This window comes from Arachis ipaensis, chromosome B4, assembly GCF_059453495.1.
Source record: "Arachis ipaensis isolate K30076 ecotype BB chromosome B4, ASM5945349v1, whole genome shotgun sequence".
In the NCBI taxonomy this organism is placed as follows: domain Eukaryota; kingdom Viridiplantae; phylum Streptophyta; class Magnoliopsida; order Fabales; family Fabaceae; genus Arachis; species Arachis ipaensis.
The window spans coordinates 94610539-94618783 of record NC_142439.1 but is presented as its reverse complement, the minus strand read 5'-3'; the positions used below and the strand labels follow the sequence as shown (position 1 = coordinate 94618783).

Below are 8245 nucleotides of genomic sequence, written 5' to 3'. Positions count from 1 at the left end.
TTAAAATAGTTTTGGTAGATTCTTGTTTGTGCATATTAAAAATGGTTTAAATAGTCCATGATTTTGATTTGGAAGATAAAATCTTGGATTAATTTTAAAGTTAATGTACATAGTTACATATTTTTGTTAATCTCTTGTATATATACATTTTGCATTGTTGGGTCTCATAGACACCCTTTACTCGCAGCGTTTGCACAGTGTGTGCATACGCACTATTGTCCATTTTCCTCTCCGTACGCACTAGCGTACGCACCCCAAATTCACCCTTCTCTGTTGGGAGCACCCGCAAGCTATGTGCGTCCGCATCCCCCTGTTCTGCCCTTCCTTGAGCCAATCATTCACCATCAACGTCTTCATCTTCTTCACCATCATCACCATACATCACTGTCTCAAACCACCGCCCCTCACCCCATCCCTTCTTCCTCTTCTCTCACCCCTCATCGCCGAACCCGAGCCAAGGATCACCGCAGCCCTTCTCTTTTCTGTTTCAACTTCTCCAACCACCAGAATCGCCAGCGTCGAACGACCCGCCACCATGACCGCCGGCTACCGCCGCACCCTTTCTCCCTCTTCTTCCCTTTTCTCTCATCTCTTCTCTCGTCCCGCCATCCCTGGTTCTCTGTCTTCCTCAGCCACACCGCGCTCTGCAACCGCAACCTCCACCTTCTCCTCCCTCTCTCTCATTGCCCGAACCACCGCACTGTCGGCGAGCCACAGCGACACCGACGACGAGTCTCCACATCCCTTTCTTCTCTTCTTCTCTTCTTCTCACCTCCGCCGAGCCCAGAAACCACAGCTACCTTCTCATCCCTCTTTCTCCCTTCTCGCTGAACCAAAGGACCCCCTATCAGAGCCCCTTTCCGTCGAGCTCAACACCGCGCGCCATACCCCTGTTCCCTCTCCTTCGTACGAAGCCCTTCCCCTCTCCTCTGATTATCGTCACCCCTTACCTCCGCCACCACAATCGCGAACCCTAGCCATGTCTCAAACTCCGGTCTCGACCACCGCGTTCAGCCTCCTCCCTCTACCCTTTCTGTCGCCATCAGGTGCAATGGCACAAGTATCCTTGTCTCTCTCGTTCCTTCTGGTTTGAAGAACAGAGCAAGTTCACGCTCCTGTTCGCTTCGTCTGAGTTGGGTTCCAGCTGTTGCAACACCACCCCTATTTCTTTGCTGCGCCCCTCCTCCGCTGCTGCCATTGGAGCAGCTCCACCACCAGGCCAGCTGAGTTACTCCAGCCGTTCACTCACCATCATCAACCTTCTTCTTCCTTTCCCTTCCTCTGTTCTAATTCTGCTTCCCAGGTTCACTTTTTTCTTTAATTGAGTTCTGTTTCAGTCATTAGTTTACTGTAAGTTAATTTTGTTTAGCTTAATTTAGTTAGAAATGCATGTTAGTTGATTAGGTTGTTAGAGAATCTGAGCTGGATAGTGGATTTAGGTTTGTTTTGATTAATAATGCTGTTTGGAATGTTGCTCTTTCATGATTTGCCCCTGTGCAATTGATGCTGCTGCCTGGTTATCTGTTATTGCTTTGTTCTTGCTAAATGCTGTTGGCTGAGTTCTTGTTCCCAATTGCAGTTCATTGTTGGATTCAATTATGAGTAATTGCTTGAATTCATACTGCTTGCTTTTGGAACGATTATCGAATTCAATGCAACGAATGTTAATTGAGTCCATTATATGTTGTGCATTGCTGCTGTTTTGGTTACTGCTGGATTAATTCACTACTGTTCGGGTTGCTCATTGTGATGGAACCACAGATTCTAAATTTCTGTTTATGATGTGAAATCACTGATTCTGATTTGATTTTTCTGATTGAATTGCTGGAAATTTGCTGTTGAGTTTGGTTGAAAATTTTCTTGATTGTGTGGAGATTTGCTGATTTACTGCCAGTTTTGATGACTTTTGAGGCTGAAATTGACGGGATAATGTGTGATTGTTGCATGTTTAATTGTCTGGAATTGTTTTGATCATTTGGATACTTGTTACTTCATTGTGTTACAATTGTTTTTGCTAAAACTTTGCTGCTGTTAGGTTGCTTTGGAGTAGGAGTAGTACAAGTTCATAGGTAATTAATCATGCTATTATGCTTCTTAAGTTTGAATTTCATTTGGTTTGAACTGGCTTGCCTGAATTGCTGCTGAAGTCTTCTTTCAATTTTGCACTTGACTGTTTGAATTCAAATTGTCTGCTTGTTAAATGGTTCATTGTTTTGGTGCTGTATTTTTTGTTCTTGCTATATTTTGGCTCACTTTCTGATTTCCTATGAAGTCATATATGATTTTTTGTGAATTTGAGTGTTAAAGCATTCATAGGAAATCTGAATTGATTGGTTGAATTGGGAAATAGGCCAATTTACTGCTGAAATGCTGCTGGATTTTTCCTAACCTTAGTTTATTAAGTGACATTGTGTTATTTGGGGCGACAAGATTCTATTTGACGGATTTCTATGTCAAAATAGACCCTTGTTTGCTACATGATTTCTGATTTCCTCAAGAACTTCTTTGCAAGTTTTGGTCATGCTTCTAACATTCTTTGCTTGTTTGTAATGCTAATTTACTTCTATGCATTGAGTAGTTCAAGTGAATTATTTTCAAATTGACCATAAACTTGAAATTCTTTTAAAAGTAGAGCCTCTTTTGCATAAACTCACAAGTTTGAAGGTTTTAAATCTAAGTGGCTGAATTGATTCATTTTATTTTTGCCTAACTTTTATTAAGTCACTTAGATCATGAGGTTTTCAATTCTTGTTTCAACTTGTGACTTTTATGCTTCCTTATGATTTGGTGTTTGAATTTCATTTATGTGCATTGTTCATTAAAGTTTTAACTTGCCAATACCAAATTGCTTCCACTTATGCCAATTTACTTGATTATGTGCTTTACACATACATGTGCATCACTTGTTTTGGCATTTTGAATTGTTGAGAAGTGAATACAAACTTGCTTATTTTAAAATTTTTGAAACTTTTTGGAATTAAGGAACTTGTGACTATGCACCTAACTTTTGATTTTTCTTCCATTTCTTTTACTAACTTTTCCCTTCTTTTTACATAACATTTAACTTTTGTTTTCTTTTTCAACTAACTTTTTCTTCTCCTTCACCTAACTTTAAATTTCTTTTCTCTTTCAATTAACCATTTTCCTTTTTACTAACATAAGTTTTAACTTTTAACTTTCTTTTTATTTTTTCAACTAACATTAACCTTCAACTTTTAACTGTTTTCTTTTTCTTTGTGCATAGTAACAATGCTCCTTCCTTCTTTTATTCTTTGATAAACAAGCAAGTTAGCTTTCCCCATGTTCTGAATTTGATTGGAAGTTGTTTGTGTTTGATTTAACTTGATTCTCATATATGCTTCCATTCAAATTTTTATTACTTGTTCACTTCATATGCTGTTTTGTGACTTAGCTCTTTCCGTTTCAGCACCACCATCACTCTTGCAGCCAATTTTGTATGGTGAGACAATGACGACTCCTTCCACTCCGCATGATCGTGAGCACCAAGGACGGTGCTACATCTTAAGTGTGGGGAGGTTGCCCAACTTCACCAGCGCATTTTGGGTGACAAGCTTCATTTCCGAACACTTTTAGTTTAGTTTCTTTGTATGCTTTTTAGTTGTTTTCTATATATTTTATCTTTTGAAAACCTTTTTACTTAGTTATTGCACTTTCTTAGTTTATTGCACTTTTTAATTTTGCTTGTACATAACTTAGTATTATATAGTAGTTATGCATATTTTGACATTTTGCTCTTAATTTTGGCTTGTACATATGTTCTTTTTGGTTTTTAGTCTTGATTGTGATTTGGGATGATGTGATGATTGCACCTAAGTTTGGTTTCCTATATACTTGTTATTTTGGTTTGATTGAAATTAGGAATTAAACTTAGGATTTTTTACCTTTTTTCATCCAATCACACTATATACATATATAGAATAAGTGTTAGTCAAATTAATGAAATTTCCAAGAAGCTTACTTTTTATTTAGGCCATTGAAATTCAAATTGAATTGAGTTTAAAAATTTCATTGAAACTTGCATGATTTATACATTGGGGAATATGGTTTTTGAGTTAAAGAACATACAACTTGTGAGTTTTTGAGCTTTATTGTGTGGTTACATCATTTAACCACTTATCTCATTCTTGTGTGTTGCTCTTCTCTATGATTGCAATCCTTGGTTTGTTTAAGTCTATATATCCATTGTTTAATGTATTTTTATGCATTTATGTGATTGAGGGCATCATTTCTTTATAGCTCACTTTACCCAAATAGCCTACCATTTCATTCACCTTTGTTTGCCACTTTGAGCCTTTTTAATCTTTTTTTGTTCTTTATTTTGCCACATCATTAATCTTAAGCGAAAAACAATGAAATGTCCTTTATTTGAATCTTTGAGTAGTTTAAGGTAGTGAGAGTGTGTGATGTTTAAGTGTGGGGAAGATTTGGGAACATTGGTAGATAAAAATGTGTTTTATTCTTTGTTGAAAAATAATGGAAATTTGGGGTACATGCTCATGTAAGACTATGGAAACCATATGCATTGATGAGTTGGTGTATATATTATGTTAAAAAAAAGAAAAAAAAAAGAAAAGAAAAACAAAAATGAAAAAGGGGACAAAATTACCCCAATGAGAAATTCAATAATAATCAATGCATATGTGATTGAAGTAACTTTGATGCATGAGTGTGTGTGTTAGGTTGTGTGTGTGTTAGGTGATAATCTATGCTAATCAAAGATTCAAATGCAAGCTCACCTAGCTATATATACATCCTTACTTTTAAGCTTAGCCACATTACAACCTTGAAAAGACCTCATGATTTTTGCATATGTACATTAAATTTCTGTTGATTGGTTAAATGAAGAACAAACTTTAGAAAGCATGATTAGAGGAGAATTGAGTGGATTGACCCTTAGACACTTGAGTGATTAGAGTGCATACACATATCCGTTGAAGGTTCAATTACTCAATTCCATATTTTCATCTATGAACATTGTTATCTTGCAAGTTTTCTTAAATTCTTTTTATATGACTCAATTCAATTGTGAATGTTATTTGGTTATAGTTGCTTTAGCCCTTGGTTGTATATAGATGCTTTCTTGGATATTGATTTACTTGGACTAATTAAATACATATATAGTTAGATAGTATAGTTATATACATATAGGTAGATTGCATATAGTTAGTTACATTGAATAATTGTTGATCCCCCGTCTTCTCTTCCTTTGGTATAGCATGGGGACATGCTATTGTTTAAGTGTGGGGATGTGTTGAATCCACATTTTATGGTGTTTATTTGCTCTATTTGGGTGGATTTCATCAACTTTTCTTGTATTTATCCATTGAAATAGCATAGTTTCATAATTTCTCCCTAAATTGTGCTTGAAAGTGAAAATATGCTTTTTAAGCTTTATAATTGCTAAATTTTATTCACTTTAATTCCATTTGATGTCTTGATGTGTTTGTTGAGTAATTTCAGGCTTACAAGGCAAGTATAGATTGAAGAAGTGGAAGGAAAGCATGCAAAATGGGAGAATTCAAGAAATAAAGGATTTGTAAAGCTGCCAGTCCTGACTTCTCGGTACTAAAGTGATCATAACTTGAGCTACAGAGGTCCAAATGAGGCAGTTCTAGCGGCATTGGAAAGCTAACGTCCGGGGCTTCAAAATGATATACAATTTGCTATAGTGGACATAAGTCTAAGTGTGCGGACACAAACAATTTGTGTGTACGCACAAGTTAGAAAATAGCAAGTGTGCGGACGCACACATCTGTGCGTCCGCACAAGTCCTGGCACGTGAGCTCATTAATTGCAAACTGCTGGGGGCGATTTCTGAGCCCCTAAAACCCAATCCAACTCATTTCTGAAGCTATTTCAAGCCAAATTGAAGAGGGATGAGGGGGGAGCACTTAGGTTTATGTTTTTACATGTTTTCGTTAGTTTTCTAAAGAGAGAAGCTCCCCCTTCTCTCTAGAATTAGGGTTTTTATCTTCATTATCTCTTTAATTTCTCTCTTTAATTCTTGTTTTATTGTAGTTTCATTTACATTTTCATGTTCTATTGCTTTTAATCTCTTAGTTTCCTTTGTTAATTTCACTTTCATGCCACTTTTTTTTATGAACACTCTTGTTACTTTTAATTTCATTTAATACAATTTTGATGTTTTATATTTTTTTAATACTTGTTTGAGTTGTTATTTTCATTTTATTGCAATTGATAGTTATAGAATTTATTTTTATTGCAATTTATGATGTTTTTCCTTTTATGTATGCTAGGCGTTTGATAAAATATCTCTTTTAGCTTTTGCCTAGTTTTTCACACTCTTGGCTTGGAATTGGATAATTAGGTGACCTTGAGTCATAGATGTCCATTCGATATTGTGATTAGAATTGTTAGTTGGTTTGTTTTCCACTAACGCTAGTCTTTCACTAAGTTAATTAGTGAGTTGATTAGGACTTGTGGATTGAGATCAATTATGTCCTTTTGACTTATTCTCGATGTTAGGATAGACTAATTGGAGTTAATTCTTAATAATTATCATGTTTGTGGTCTATGATTATGATAGAAATCCTTAACTCCCAATCATTGCTAAGAGTTCCTCCTTTTTGCCACTTGAATTACATTTTTTATTTCCTTGCTTTGAGCTTTAATTTCTTGCATGTCTATTTACTTCCTTACACTTTAATTTCTTGCTCCTTGCAATCACAATCCCCAATCCCTCATAGCCAACAATTGAACACTCTATTGCATTTCCTTGGGAGAATGACCCGGGAGTTTAATACTCTTGGTTATTTTGTGTTGAATTGTGACATCTTTGATTTAAACTTTGATTGAGAGTTAATTGTTGGTCTAGACTATGCTTGCAACGAAATTCTCTATTTTTGTGAAATTTTAGATCAACATAAATTCTCACATCAACGATTAAGAAAAAATGCGAGAGAAAATAAAATTTACTTATAAAGATCCGTTGAGTGTATTTATCAAACCTTCACGACTTTTGTTGAGTTGCAAAATACTGTAATCTGAAAATTGAGACTGCATGGCATAAAACGGAAGGAGAAGTTATTTTATAGAATTCCGATTTCTGTTGTTTGAGATGGGGTGAAGTACAATTCCTTTATAATAGAGAGTGACAAAGATTTGCAAGTTTTGTTTCATATCGTTGTCAGTTTTTCGAGGAGAGAACCACGATTCCTTTATAATCGACAGTGACAAAGATTTGCAAGTTTTGTTTCATATCGTTGTCAATTTTCCGAGGAGAGAACCCATAGATTATTGGTCAAGCTTGGAAATGCGGTCTCTAGTGGTTCAAGAAGATTAAATCGAAATCATCAATCAGTAGCAATGGCAGTAGCCTCGAATTCAACCTCTGTTGTTGTCTCTTTATTTGTGCCTGTAACTGCACCTACGACAGTTTTGATGGCATCTCCGTCATTCACAGTTGATCTAAACCGAGATGACAATGGAGACATAGGTGATAATTGATCTTTTGATGAGCTTCCTTTTGCGATGGTAGATACTCTTATAATCCCAGACATCTACTGACATACTCACTGTTGATCGGAAAGCCTAACTGGTGCGCTACATACTATAGCGTAATTATGCACTCTCCAAACAGCATATGAAAAGTATGCATCTCCGAATTCCATCTCTCTACGAATGCATTGACTAGCAGCTCATCCAACCTAAACCAGTGATCGTTGATCCTCACAAGATGGTATAACCTGACCATTTACAAGTATGATATGATTCTATCATCCAGAGACATATCATGCTGCCTCCTCGTGCTGATAATACATTGAATGGACTACATAATAATAATAATAAAATTTTAAGAACCATAATAATTAACAACACAATACATTAAAAAAATTTAAAATTATGCATGTCCTACTGTAAGAAATACCAATAGCCAAAAATTATAATCTTGGAATATATTAACCATATTCATAAAAATCAATTCCTTGCTAAATCTAAATTCACCTAACATGAACAATTCTAATAAAAAAACTTTAATATAAAATATAAAACAATTATCATTGACATTTTTAACTTAAAATAAATTCTAGAAAAACTTCTAGTCGCTAATCATTCTAACATTTATAATTTAAATATTCTAACAATTTTTAATCACTACTCTAACTAACATTTGTAGTTTCAAATTTCTAACAAAATTTTAAGTCACTACTCTAACTAATTATTTATACCTAAGTTTAAAAATTCTAACTAACGATTATAATTG

General features: G+C 35.3%; 1 long non-coding RNA gene across 1 annotated transcript; it reads left to right on the top strand.

The window, feature by feature from the left end:
- The first annotated feature begins 245 nt into the window (after nucleotides 1–245).
- On the top strand, nucleotides 246–4606 carry LOC107639438 (uncharacterized). The gene is made up of 2 exons (XR_015881348.1): nucleotides 246–1303; nucleotides 3428–4606. It is a non-coding gene; the product is annotated as an uncharacterized LOC107639438 (long non-coding RNA).
- Nucleotides 4607–8245: the final 3639 nt, after the last annotated feature.